A 15,905-nucleotide genomic window follows, 5' to 3' on the forward strand; every position below is an offset into this window, starting at 1 on the left:
TAAAGTTGAATTTATAATTCATCACATGTGAGTGGCAAACTTGTAATTAATCCAAGTTTGACACTTCTCACCCTAATGGCCGGCCATATCAAATTGATTGGGCTAATTGCCCATTTTGTTTTAGTTGTCATACAACTTAAACATAATGGGCCTTGTGGACCAAAACGCTTTTGGGCCCCGAAACCCAAAACCAACATATAAGCCCAATACGAACATTTTGTATAATTAATTAACTAATTAATTAATCTTGACCATTCTTCAATTAAACCATTTAATTGCTTATCCATTTCATTTAATTTCTTCACCAACATCCTTACTCGGTGTACGATCCATTAGGTTCCATTTAGCGAGGTAGTGGGCGATTGTTACTCTTAACGATCGATTGTGAATTGAAACCACATTTCAATTCTCCCTTAAAATCAGTGTTTGTTAATCTTTAGGGCTTCCACAAACCATGAGTGACACCTAGCAGCATATCATGGTTACCCAAGCTAAGTATAAGTGGTTGGAGAACCTATCCAGTTACAACTACAATGCAATACGGTCCTTCTCTAATACAATACTCTTAATCACATTGTTTCAGGTGATAGTTTGTTTCATGTCTACTATCAAATGTGATACTTATCTATATGATTCATTTGAATATGATTTGGAACAAACTTCCTAAGTCATATTCATATGCTTTGCCCAAAGACTCTCGAATCATATCTTAGAGTATTCTCCTTCCACCATGGAAGGTTAGAGATTCCTTGTTGTGCATTCATATGCCTACATGACTACGTAGCTTGACCACAACAATGTCGTGGACACTCCAATGGAATGCCTTTGACATGATCAAAGATCAAGGACCTAACCATTAGACATCAATGATGCCTCAGGTCAAAGGACTACTTTGCATATTTCAACTTTCGAGTTCTTACATGACATGTATGTTCGAACTCTCTTTTGATCGTTGTTCAGTGTACTCGATCACTCTTTCGAGCACCTATGTGTTTGCCTTAGTGTCCAACACTAAATGACATGAGACTAGTCATACTCACGCTTGAGTCGACATAACACATACTAACCTTAGCGGATTGTCAATGCCCAATTGGCAATCCTATGGCTAGGAACGTTTTAGGAATGAACATAAGAGAAAGGTCTCGATAATCTAACTTACTTAAATCACTTATCTCTTAGATCAAATGCATTCCTTGGATTCCCTTATTGCTTAAACACATGATACAATAAATAGTGATTAACAATAAGCTTTGCCCTTCATTAAACATATAAAAGTTTAATACAATAAGTATTCCAAAAGCTATTACATCAAATGAGTGGCTTTGTGGGCATACTTCCAACATCTGGCTGCATCCATTTAGCTTTTCCTTCTCCCTTATTAACCGACGGTGATAACCTATAAGGAAGAGGTTTGACCCCAGTTGTGGATAAGCCATTTCCACTTGTTTCTCCCACTGAGTTAGATGCATCGATCTTTATTCCTTCCTGCCTAATTTGCCTTCTAACATCTGGTGGTGATGGCAGAAGATCGGGTAAGCCTATCTCTTGAAACTCCTCTTTAGGGTCATTTTGCCGATTGGTTTCAGCCTCTTCCTTATTTTTCCCTTTGTTCTTCTTTTCCTCAAGTAAGGAAAAACTAAGGAACTGTTGGTTCCTATTCTAGGCTCGCCTTCACGGCTCTTTCATTGGCATAACCATCTTTCGGTGTAGAGTACTCTAATTATAACTTTCTTTGTAGCATTCTTGTTACGGAACATAGCCTACTAACCTCTCCTCTGGTTTTCAGAGAGATCTTTTCCATACTTGCATCATGGTGGCTTGCAAATCTTCATTAGTGACCTTCCCACCCGATTTCTCAGAAGAGATTGGGCTCTTTAAGATCCCGGGACTATGTGGCAATGGGAAGTCTTCTGGGTGATCTGTCATGTTTGCTCTTGTTGGACAAAGTGATTACCCAAGTTCCATATTCCACCTAAACGTTCGATCCTTCCTATGTCTTGGCATACAATACTAGATTTGTCCCTTGCACAACTCCCCTGGGTCTTGCCTGTTGGGCAAGGTTCGCTGCTTGGTGTACTGCAATGTGAGTTTGTTATTAGTTTGAACAGTGTATGCGACCTTTGTTAGGTTTGTGGGGCATTTGTTAGGCCCTGAGGCTCACAATTAAAACTAATATAGGCCTGAGCGTGCCACCATTATCTTTGTATAACAGATTGTTCTTTTTTAGTTATTAAATAGATTGATTACTTGTGCCACAAGTTATCTGGACTTCTTGGTTCGTTTGGATTGTTGGGTTAAGTTAGTATAAATTTTTTTTTCTTGCCTTGTAAACAATGACTTTTACTCATATCATATGTCCAAATAAAGGGAGTTCAGGGCCCTTCAAAATATTCTTATAGTCTTAGGTTAACAATAAAGAATCAAGGTTAATTAGTTTAGCAAGATTAACCATAGATGAAACTTTGAATGAAAAGCAGTTGAAAATAAGATAGGATCCAATGAAAGATGCATAAATAAAAGATCTACTTTATGTAAGTACAAACAAAAGAGACTCGTGCAAGATTATGACCTTGTCAGGCAAGGTTCGTCTTCTTACAACCACTCATCTTTGTGTTTTACAGGGGTTGTAGTCTTTGGAAAATAAAATATAAATCGGGTTTACGAAAGATATTTGATACTACAACATAAGGGAAAGGTAGTAGAACTTCTAAAACTTGACAAAAAATGGCTTTCTATGGTGGACCTATGGCTAAAAGGGTAAAGTTTGAACAAACTAAAGCTTTTATGGTTTTTGGCTTGTTGGAGTGCAAAGTTAAATGTTTTTTGATTGATTGGTTGCGTATCCTTCTTCCTTGTGCCCCTCATTGCTTTTATAAACTCTCTAGCCCGACTGTCCAAGCCCTCCCTTTTGGTGATGGCCTCTAGAGTATGGTGAGTCAACATCTGCTTTTATTATTTACCTATTCATGCCATGGAAAAGCACTTTTTGCTGGGGGATGAGCTGCCCCTTGTCACCTGTCACTTCCCGCATAGGCTTGCTGCCTATTTCTTGGCACCAATGATTTTCAATTCTTCCTCAGCTGTTAACTGTCCTTGACCAATCCTCCTTTTACTTTTTGTGTTCTTGGGCCTTCAATCGCACTAAGCCCAACATTAAATGTGCACTTAAACAATACATACTCAACCAAAAAACTACTTTGGGGTTTTTACATGTAGTAAAACGTTATTATATACAAAATCAAGCTATGGACCTAGCATTGTATATGGTATTGTACAAACAAATCACAATTCATATTAACTACAATATTTTTTTATATATAATAGTTTTTATGTGCTTTCGTTTTTTAAAGAACTTTCTAGAACACGCAACGTGATAAATACGATCAATTATGGTTAACTAATATGTATATGCATTACGTGACAAATATGATCAAAGTAAGAGTTAAATTAAGCATCATGAGATAAATTGAATTCTGAAAGGAAAATTATAGACTTGCACTCTTTTTAGCTTCTCACACAATCCTATTGAATTTTGTCTGTTGATTCCATTTGATTAAATCAATCCGATGATCAGAAATTAAGCAGAGTGTGTGAGAAGTTAAAAGGAGTGAGTGAAAATCACCTCCCAGTTGAGAAATGAGTATTAAATTATTTCATGCATAACAACATTGCTTGGTGTTTTCCTAACCTAACCAATTGAGAAATGAGTACTGAATTATTTGTCTTGATTGGCTGGCTTATATACCAAGTTTTGGTTCCAAGGTCTACTTGGTAGGTTTGTGTGATAAAACTTGGTACTTTGAAAAAAATAGCTGACCAGAAGAAAATACATAAGCAAGAAGCAGAATCCAATTAGAACTCCATTTTTATTTTACAGTTATGGTAATCTGCATGAGCGACTAATGTTAGCAGTCATAGTGATTTTAACACCAATTAACTAATTGGTCATAGCTAACCTCTGTTCAAAAATAAAATTGATTGTGACAAAGTGCTTTGTCAATGAAGGTGTCTACTTTTTCTAGTTTCTTTTGGCCAACAAAGTGTCTATTTAAAGGAACTAAATCCGGTAATCCATTTGGATGGCTTTAGATATTTGTCACTTAAAAAGGTCCTGCAAATGACCTACGAATTGGGACTTGCTGTAAAACATATTTTCACATATATGATTGTGTGCTACAGTATATTGAAAATGTTCTCCTTCCATATAACTTAACAATGTTTTATTATCCCATTGTCAATTTTGGATCATTAAGCATACCTATCGCTATAATAATTCCCTTCTTCCGAACTAGCTTATATACGCAGTTAGATACGGCGTTGCGGAAAGCAAAAAAAAAAAAAAAAAAGTAGAATTATGTGACAATTGCAGACATCTCTACTAATTTAGGTAATATTTGTGCATAAATTCCTAAATAAATATAGTTACTGTCCATAATATTACTGAACAGAAGCACATGTCAAATGGTAGAGGTTCAAAATTATTACTTGTTACCAAAGCAACAAAAACTAAATCTATATGGATGGTGGGAGTACTAGGTCCAAATTTGAATTGTCACGTCAAGTCGAGTATAAATGAAAAAGTGAGGCATTTAACAAATCATGCTAAAAGGCAAAGGCATAGCATATACACGGAGGTGTCATGCATGTGATGCATCTCACCTAACATTGCCAATCACCCATCCCCTAGTTAAATGAAGCAAAATGGGTTGGTGATAAATCATCGTGGAGAATTGGCTAAACTCATCAGGAATCTAAATTTTGGTTGTCAAACTCATGGGATATCTTAGAGAATCATCATACACTCTCATAGACTCATCATTCCTTTTTATGGTGAAAGACTTGTCATTCATTTGACGTTGGTTAGTTCAGCACTTAAATGTTGTATAATCGTTATATATGACGATATAATTAAACAAATGAGGTGGAAATAACTTTATATTGAACTTGTCTTTTACGAAATTTGAATTTAAGACATTTCACTTATAACTAAAAATAAATACTAGTAAACTATAGTATTAAGTAACAAATGTGAAATTATTCGAACAACTAATTTCTTAATTATCTTTGAGTTGAGTTGGAAAAGAGCTGCCACCATATTATACTCTACAACCTAACTTTACGCCTAAAAATAAATGCCATTTTAATCATAAACTCTACATTAACGTAGAAAATGTAAATAAGTATTCTAGTTGTTTTGGTTTTAATATTTTCCCATTAGATTAGGCACAAAGGTATAGTATGCATGCAACAACTTTTCTCACTTGATTTCGTTTGCATTTAACTTTCATAACTTCAAAAGCAATAAGGCGGCCAACTTTTACTCCGATGGATTTAAAGGCGCCCCCTCCCTGCAACATAAGCTTCAAATTCAATTGCAGGTAGAGAGTAGTGTGGCTGCGATACTTAATGAACTCTGGAAGCCGGGCTTTTAAGACATATATAGTGATAAGTCCTCAACAGTCCGGACTACTGGAAAGTTTGGGTTTATATTTATTAAATTAGTAAATAAGCAAAACCAACATTTCCTGACACACCCTGTCCCGAAGGAGGGCATGCTGGCCGTCACGTGAGAGTGACGTAACCATTTACACAGTTCGGAAGCTTTAAAAATACAATTATTAAGATGAAACACCCGAGGGTGAGTCCTACTTTTGTGAATTCTGTCAGAACACCGTTGGATTCCTCGTGGCCACCAAAGCTCTGCTATCTAGAACCTGGAGGGGCGCAAAACAAAATTGAGTAGGTCAGTAAAACAAAGTTTTTCGAAAACATTTCATTTAAAATATTTCTAACCCCTCGCCGTAAAACCTGTATACTTTCCCAGAAAAAAGGTATATAAACATATATATATCATCAAAAGCTCAAATCACAATCCTTCAACACTTTTCAGAAAGAATATGCCATGCCATGCCATATGCCAAAATATAATATGAATATATCAATATAAATCAGGTGAAATAATAAATCAACTGGAGACCCTATAGTGGTCCTGTACGGCTGATTCTACGGCTCAATATCTCATCCAGCCGGAGTCACCAACTGTGACCTGTACGGCACTACACTGCACATAAGTCGAAACTACCTATAGTAGTCTGTACGACTAAGATGGTGAAATAATACGCTCTAGTGCTTCTCTCATCAATCATTTGTGCACATAATCTAAAGTCACCTACTAGTCGGAACCCCTCTAATGGTCTGTACGACTGGCATGTCGGAACCACCTCTAGTGGTCTGTACAACTAGCATCTACTTGGATCCAAGGTGAGTGTGTGATGCAGGGTGAATAACATAAGCACTAACACCGGGGGTGCAGGTTGTGAGCTCTCAACACAATTCACATCATCAATAAATCACATGAACAACATAAACCTCACCTGTGCGTTCACAGCACCATTTCACATATATGCATCATATACCAAATCATATAATTCATAATATGCATGCATGGCATTTTAAAACGTACTTTCATTTAAACTCAATTTCTGGGAAAAATATCAATAGTATATAGGTATAAACAGAAATACTGCCCACTCACCTGGAGTTCGCCCAACAACTCCCTAGCACCACACATCAAGGCATCATGACGATCGGCGCCTAGAACAATAATCAAATCCAACCTCAGAAATCATATCGATAGAATATAACTTATATAAAACGTCACTACGCAGTTCGATCCGGAAGATCTGCAACTCAGATTTCCAATCCATAACTTCCAGAGGTCCACAATAAATCTCTAGAACAACATCCTAAAATTTCCTTACCATCCAACGGTCGGACCTCCGTCACCCCGTCCCGAAGGAGGGCATGCTGGCCGTCACGGGACGGGGTGTGTCATTTCCTCAATTCAATTATAACCTTTCATTTCTCGTACTACTGAATCCAGATTATTAAGGAAAAATTAACATACATATCAAATTAGATCATGGACTTATAGACAAGTACCAACAATGCTTAAGAGTGTTGAGTACTATTATCACCACCAGACGGTGATAACATGCTTTAAGGATATCTGACGGTTGGGTATGCTCCTTGAATATCATTTTTTACAGACCGCCAGATGATGAGAGTTCTAAGTACTTATAAAAACTGAAGATAGAACCCTACATTTAGTTTTTTATTTTTTTTTTAAGACAAGCAATTGGGGCAAATAATCAAATACATGTCCTCATATTTTTCCATCCTACTTGTAAGTTGTAACTTATAAGTTAGAGCTTAAGCTCCTTATAATTATATTCTAAATCTTGTAAATTGAAAAAATAAATCACTTGTCGACACACACAAGGTCCAAAATATTTTTAAATTTTCAAAACTTATTAACCAACTGCTTGAGCTTCTTATTTATTGAAAAGCTCCTTCACAAGAAAAATAAAATACTAGATTTATTTTTGGGTTTATGACCGAGCTTCTTATGATTAGGTTGACAATTTTATTTTATTTTTTTTCCAAGATTGGGTTGACAATTTTGGCACTCATTTTCTGGTCATCTCTACTGTAGATATATATATATATATATATTTTTTGTAATACTTTGTACACTAAGGGCACGTTTGTTTGACAGGATTAGCAAGGCTTGGACTGGACTAGACTATAGTCCTGTGTTTGGTGTGCATCCGGATTAGCTTTAATGAGCTTAACCCGGACTTGCGTGGACTAACGACCTCCTTAGCCGTTCTTCGCGAGGAACCCCAAAATTGGGCGGACTCGTAAGCCAGAGCAAACCGAGAGAGATCTTCCCTTCGTCCTCATCGCTGCCTTCCCTTCGTCCTTCGTCCTCATCGCTGCCTTCCCTTCGTCCTCATCGCAGCGTCCCGTCGAAGCCGGTACGGAAGACGAGTTCCGTGGCCAGAGGGGTCACAAGTACCGCCCCGTAGTCGACAACGATCGGGCCGTGCTCGAGATGTCGCCCATGGATCCTTCCTCCTCCTCTTCTTCGTCGTCTTCTCTCCCAGTTCACCAGGCTTCCCTCAAGTATGTGTGTTTCCTGTATCTGAGACTTAGGGATTTGAATGGTGGTTTAAGAATGAATTTTGATGCGTTATGCTTTTGGTTTAATGGGTTAATTGTCGAAAATGAGTTAAACCCACAAGTTCACTTGATGATTTAAGCTTTGTGTATGGTGAATTCTTGTCTGAAATCGAACATGGGTTAAACCCAGAAGTGCAAGTTGATGCTTTAAGCTTTGTGTATTGTTAATTCTTGTCGGAAGTCGAAAATGAGTTAAACCCACAAGTGCAATTGATGCTTTAAGCTTTGTGTATTGTTAATTCTTGTTGGAATTCGAAAATGAGCTAAACCCACAAGTGTAATTTGATGCTTCAAGCTGCTTTGTGTATGACGAATTCTTGTTGGAAATCGAAAATGAGTTAAACCCACAAGTGCCCTTGCCAGAATGTTGTTTCTTAAGTGAACTGAGCTATTGAATTCAAAAAATGGGAAATCATAAGATGCTTGGATTCTGAATCTTAATATAAAGCTCTGCCCAAATAGGAGAGTGCTGATCCTGTTACAGCACAAATTTGGGTTAGACTGATGAAACTGTTGGGGGTGGTTTAGGTTTAACTTAGAAAATCTTGTTCCTTACAGCACAAGTTTAGGTTTAACAGTTCTTTTTTTATTATCCTGCTTCTTAGTCCGAGACTGCACCAAACGCTTCACTAAGTTAGTCCAGCTTAGTCCAGTCTAAGCCAGTCCAGCTTAGTCCCTGCAGCTAGTCCAGTCCGAGATAGTCCGGCGCAACAAACGCACCCTAAGAGCGAAAACAAAAAGAGTGTCATAATTACTTAGTCTTGTCATTAAATTATCATAAAATTCTCAATACATAGTTATATATGTCAAAATCACTAGCCTCGAATGATACCACCAACACATTCAAAGTATACATAACATAGTGTATCAGATACTCTAAATGTACTGGTGGGTAGGGTGGGTTCGGTTTCAATCGGTTCAATTTTTTGTCAAAACCAAAAACCGAACCAAAGTTACTTTTCAGTTTGGTTCATTCCATATTTTTTTCGATTTTGTTCGGTTTGGTTTAATTTTGGTTTGGTTTTTATCGGTTCGATTTCGATTCGGTTTTGGTTTTTTATTTTATTGTATAAAAGCTTAAAATTGTTTTTAAAAAATCTAAATATTCACAAGCAGCGGGTGGAGGAGAGTTGAGAGTTCTAAAGTTCTCTGCCTATATACGAATATATGTGTATATATATGCTTGTATGGTGCTTTATTGATTTGCAGAGGGGTATGCAATAGCACAAGGTGGAGCTCTACGCTTTGCAGATGCCTATTGCCATAATTTTAGAAACTCTGGAAAACAATGGGATGGCTGGCTGTTGACAAAAAAAAAATAAAAAAATCATGACATTGATTGTTGGTTTAAGGATGATACTAGCTGGAGACCTAGTCCAAAAAGCCAAGCTTGAGATAGAACATATTTGGGTCTAAAATTAAGTTGATGATTGACCTGAAATTGGGTATAGAAAATAAATACCTAATATAAATAAACAAATAAAAGTAATATATATTTAAATCAGTTCGGTTGGGTTTCGTTCGGTTTCCAAACCATCGAAACCAAAACCGAACCAAAAGAGTTCGGTTTGGTTCGGCTTCTTTACTTTGATTTTGGTTCTTTTTTTTTTAGCTTTGGTTCGGTTTTCGGTTTTTTGAACCCACCCATACTAGTGGGTGTCATTTGAAACAGCAACGGGGACTTTATAGGAGGTTTTATCTGTCGTCTACGTCACATCTTCCCTCCAGCTTTGATCGAGTTTCTTGCTCCCAGAGAAGGTGCTTGTAGAGCCGTGGAGCTTCAAGCCAACCAAGTTCTTGAATTTGACTCTCTGCAAGAGCGAAAAGTCGTAAGTAGCAGCCGCCAGGATGCTTTAATTGACGGCATCGAATTTTACTTGAGTTCACTTTCAAATTTCCGCATTACACATAACCGATGCTCAATGTCGCAGTGTATAAATTGGCCAAATTAACCTTGTACTTTCAACTCGAATCATTTTGTTTGGAAGAACCTCCATATCTTTTGGAAAATTGTAAGGCTTAATTATCAATAAAACACTATCGTTTCTCCTCAAAAACATAATATTCAAAATCTAATAATCCAAAAGTCTAGAATATGTAATTTAGAACACCATTAAATTTTCGTAGTGTTTTGTGAGTGTAGCTTTGGTTCATTCTGCAACTGGTGGAAACTGCCACAATATATCACCAACCACAATGACTCCGTCGGTCGGTCCAATACCTTTTACGCTTTTATTATGTTTATACCAAGACTCCATAAGTATATGCTTGCTAGTTAATTACACCGTGACACGTTTTAGTGGGCCTAAATGATTTTCCTTGTTGCATGGTGTTGACCCTAAAAACTACCAAGCCTACGTGGCGCGCATGCCGAGTAATCTATGAGCTATCTACGTCCTTCGGTTGTGTGCGGGGCGTGTCAACTCGTTGGCCGAGCTCGGCCGAGGAGTAAAATTTGTTGACGTTGCATTGGGTGCGCGGCCGACTTCTGCGTCTTGCGATTGCGACCGAGGAAGGAACACGTCTCGGCCTCTTGGGTTCTCGAACCTAAAGACAAGGCTACTAGTCTTACGAAGTTCACAAATCATCGTTGTCGGATTCGGTCACAGTGATAGTATTTGTCAGAGTAAACTTACGCCGAATCAACACCAAAGTGTAAGGGCACAAATACTCAAAGCGAATATAAGTCTTAACAGTAAATGTGGTTCGGCCTTTGGAATGCCGAACTCTAAATCCCACTTGTGAGTATCCAATCATAAAATAACTCGGCGTGCAATGTGCCGAGCCTAATAAACTGTAACACCTCACTTCGCCGAGAAGGCTAATGAGATGACCTCAACCAACAAGGACTCGGAAATCCTTCTCGATCGAGCCTTGGATAGATAACTAGTCACCCTCGACGCAGTGCTGTTTATCCAAACTGAAGATGCTGTGAGGTTGGCTGATTCTACCGCGATAGTGCTATCTATGTCGACTGAAGATATCACCAGTTGCCTTCATAGTGCTGTTTATCCAAACTGAAGGTGTGTTGGCAAAAAGAGAAAAGGAAAAAGTTTCAAGGTTGTTGAGAGAATTTGCGCAGGGCAGTTGTGTGTTGAATTGAAGGGGCTTTGAATGATGCACAACCTCCTTTATTTATAGCATTAGGTCCTCTCTGGATTAAGTTAAAACCCCACTCAGATTGGAACTTCTTATCTGATCAAACATTATCTCGACCAGTCCTATCTTGCCGAGACTCCTTATTGTGCTGGGATTCAATTACTTGTCTGACAATAATACTTGGCCGACCTAGGCTAAGAAGCCCATAGACTAGACTATCCACGATAACCTTTCATACCTTCCGGGCCAAGAATAAAACTCGGCCCAAACCATTATTGTGGGCCCAAATATTGCCCCTTCGCTTCTGAGGCTTTTCTCCGCCTAAAATCCTTGGCCGAGCCCTAACCTTGAAGAAGCGACACCAGACTCCATCTCCCAAGTGTGCATTTATGAAACACGATTGCACAATCTTGATCTCGTCAGATATCTCACCACGTGTCCTCTTCTCAGCCTGACTTGAAATGTCTTTTCATCATTACCCCCTTGATCCGCGAGATTTTTGGATTTCTCAAGACGTGCGGATGTCCAAACGTCCACAAATCATTATACCTGTCGCCGCATGCCATTATGCAATCTTGATTTGCGAATCTTTCGGTACCTCCGAGATCATGCGGACACCAAAACATCATTTCTTCATAAAATGACGCCGTCACGATAACATCATAAACCCTCAATCTGCGAGCTTTTTGTTCTTTCTCCTGGGTTTGTTAATTTTCTCCATCACTCTATAATTATTAGCAATCTTCCTGATCACTCTCCCCGTTTGATCTTTCCTTCCACAAGTCTATAAATACTCGGCCTTCTATTATTCATTCTTGACATTTTCAAATTCTCCAAACTCTCTCTTGTTCAGAGATTAAAAGAAAAAACCCCCTGACTTTCTCCCAGAAAACCTTCAAACCATTTCTAATGGCCTTCTTTATCTCCAAGCTTTCTAAGGAATGCGACAAATCTGGGACAATCATCGATCAACGCTCAATTAAGACTCTGCACTTTGAGAGTGACATGAGCACCACCCAACAGATCCTTGGTCCTCTTTTTAAGGATGCAGTGCCACCAGCCATCACCGAACTCTTCAAGGAGCAGTGTCTAACACCCCTACTGCAAGGGTTTGAATCGTCGAGGTGGGATTCAGCAAAATCTCAAGGCTCCTGGCCCTCGACCACTACGACCTGGGCAGCCTGGGTTGCACGAATGGAAAAGATCTTCGGCGAGCAATGGAAAACTCTTGGCATTTACAATGCCATTTGTCTTTCGTCTATGGAACTTATCGTGGACAATGAGCTTCTTATGGCAGCCTCAAGGTTCTGGTGCTCAGCTACCAACACTATGGTCCTCCCCCTCGGCCCCATTGGCCCCACTATCCTTGATATTACCGCGATCCTAGGGACTTCCCCTTTCGGCATCTCAGTTGACGCTACCCTCTCCGGGTACCCATCGACCATCGACCTGAAGGCACTTTTCAATGATTGGGCCATCGAAACGCTGAGCGGAGAGGGTCAAGAACCCTCAAAGGAGGAAGTTCAGAAACTTTATAAGAACTTCCTCAATTACAACACCCTTTACTTCCACTTTGCCGGCCAAGGGAAGGAGAACCTACGGCAGGGAGAACATGAAGCCTTCCTCTTCTACTGGTATAACAAATTCATTTGTTGTACTAAGTCCAACAAATGCTTGGTCGAGAACATGCCGGTGGCCGAAGCCCTGGCTAGCGGTCACACTTTGGCGCTTAGTCCAGCCATTCTTGCCCCATCTCCTGCGCTGTTTGGCCGAGATGACCTTCACAAGATCGACCCACACCAGAGTGGCCGCCTCTGGGTATTCCAACTCTGGCTGCAGGTTTATTTCATCACTCTTCGGCCATAGCTCGCCAGCTTCTCGCCTACTGAAGCGATCGGCCTTCAGGTGGCTTCTCGACCAATACCTCCCCACCAAGCTGAAGACGTGTTTAGATACTTCTTCGGCCTTGATGTCCTTTTCGACGATGAATTCTTGATCTGCCGTCATCGAGAATATCCTCTGTTAATCAAACTCCCCACATCAGCATGGAGTGCAAATGATGATGCTGATCTCCGTCAATCTTGGGGGTCGTTTGTGTTTACCCATGACTTTCCTCTTGGGTGTGACGCTCACCGAGCAGGTTAGGAAGTGTATCACCCCCAATTCACTGCTCGGCAACTCGGTTATCTTCAGGGTTGCCCGGTGCCTCTTCTTACCTCTTGCTCCTTGCTGAGCTGAGGATGCCTATCTGGCTCATCATAAAAATAGTGCAAGAATGCCAAAAAGGAGTTTCAGGAACGGTGCCAAAAATTGCACCTTCGACCAACCGTTCCAGAATCTCTTAGCACAGATACTTTCAGTGATTGGTGGGAAGAGTATACCCAAAACTTTTTTGGTGCTCCGGTCGAAGACGTCCTGAACAAGATTTTTAGTGGCTGACCTAATAAGGCTTCTGCCCCCCAATCCCAAGGTAATGGTTTATTTTTACCTTCTTCCTTTGACTTTGTACTCTACTGATTTGCTTTTATTTTCTCAGGCAGCCGGTCACTGAAAAAGGTAGAAATGGTCGCTGCGGCTGCAACTGGGAAAAAATCGACCATCTCCAAGAGGGCTAAGACCACCGCGCAAGCCTTGCTGAGCAAACGGCCTCGTCAAGAAGCCAAACCAGTCATCGAACCCCCTCGACCGGTAAAACAGGTTAAGAAGCTAGCGAAGAAATGAGAGCGGGAGATTCATGTCATCTCCAGCCATACCACTAGGATGACCGCCTCGAGTGCCTCTCATCCCGCTCCTATTGTTCAGACTTCGGTGGATAACCAGCCTTTTCTGGCTGGCCCTATAACTTAAGCTCAACCAACACCTAAGGTCCCCGGGGTAGTGGTTTAGCCGGTTGCTGCACCCTTGGTTGACTTGTCTGTAGCTCCAGGGTCAACAAGAGTACCTGTTCTGAGGGAAACGACTATTTCGATTAGAAAGGATCTCTCCAAGAATCCGAAGCATTCGGTGGTCATCTTAGAAGAGGTATGATTATGCTGTCAACTCCCTTTGCTTATTAAGTATCAAACAATTATTAACACTTTTGTTTTAGGATGATGGGAATTACGAGACTCTTTTGGCAAGTCGCTGTCGACCAATCCTGGCTTCTTCCATTGATCCTCCCCCCCCCCCCGTGGTTGAGACTAGGCCTGACATTTTGGACCCAACCCGTTAACCCGACTCGACCCAACCCGTTAATATTTGTATTTGGGTGGATGCTTAACGGGTCGGGTCGCTAACGGGTGAACCCGTTAACAACCCGTTAAATAACGGGTCACTTTGGGTCAACCCGTTGGACCCGTTAGGACCCGTTAACACCCGTTAGCACCCTTTAGTTAAGGATATTTTAGTAATTTTAGTAAAGTCTTAATAACAAAAAATAAACTTTATGCAAAAAAAATAATAATAATAATTGTTAACGGGTGAAACGGGTCGGGTTCGGGTGACCCGTTAGCTTAACGGGTTGGGTTCGGGTGACCCGTTAACTTAACGAGTCGGGTTGAACCTGACCCAAACCCAATAAACCCGACCCGTTTACAGGTCTAGTTGAGACGGCCAATCAAATTGATTCTCCGACGGCCGATCACAGAAAGAAGCCTATGGTCGAGCTTGAAACGACGTCAGAAAATCCACTTCACCCTCAGGATCATGACCTCGGCATCCCTCCTCAGGAAGTGACCTCGACTGTAAGGCTCGATTACTTTCTGTTGTCAATTTGTTATAACATGTCTGAACCGAGAAAATATTAAATGTCAAGTGCTTACCCGTTCTTTTCATCGAAAGTTCTATGCGCCGAAGGGTGTTATCTATATTTCTTCGCCGCCTCAGTGGCCATCGAATGTAGATAACCTCCATCGGCCGCGTGAACTAAGAAGTAGTCTAAGACACTGGGCTCGGCCATTAAGTTTTTTAGGTTCGAGCAACGAACCCGAATACATGGCCGAAGTCTCATCTTGGCAGGTTTAAAACAAAAACCTTCTTGTTATATGCTTTCGTGATTTCCTTGTGCTTAAAATGATTTTTGTGTGCAGCCTTCATGGGAAGTCGAGTTTAATGCTCTCTTGTCAAGCACTTCTGGAGCGGTTGGTCCTTTGGCCACTACGACTGTTCCTACCGATTCAGCTGCTCTGGTTCGGTTGCAAGAAGTTTTGTCTCTCTCAGCGTCACAAGTCCTTGAGCGCTAATAGGAGCATATTTATGCCACTGAGTTAGCTTGTTCTCATGCATTTATGTTGTTATTTCTTAGTTAATTATGTATTTTAAGCTATTTTCGTGTGTTTGTAGGTCCATAAGCCTTATGAAGCAATAAGATGCATTTTGGAGCAGTTTTGGGCTTGGAATGAATAGCACATGCATGGAGCAAGGTGGATGGATGGAATTGAAGACTAAAGAGGCTAGGAATGTGTTAAAGAGAAAGAAAAATTAATGTAAAAAAGACAAAGAGCTCAGCCACAAAGGGGTGTCACTCCACCATTCACTTTTCCATCATTGCCGTGCACCACCATTGCACTCCCTTTGGATTCCTATGCCATGCATCATCATCCATGTTCCCTCCATTGACTCATTTGTTGCATCATTCCACCTCCTTTTCCTTTCTCTACCATATGCACAATCATTCATGTTCCCTAGCTGCAACACCACTCCATTTTACCCTCATGCTTTGCATCATCACTTCACTTTCACCTTTGAATCATTTCAAACACCACTCATTGCACTCAATTGCTACACCATTCCTTGTTCCCTCC

Source organism: Malus domestica, chromosome 06, assembly GCF_042453785.1.
Source record: "Malus domestica chromosome 06, GDT2T_hap1".
In the NCBI taxonomy this organism is placed as follows: domain Eukaryota; kingdom Viridiplantae; phylum Streptophyta; class Magnoliopsida; order Rosales; family Rosaceae; genus Malus; species Malus domestica.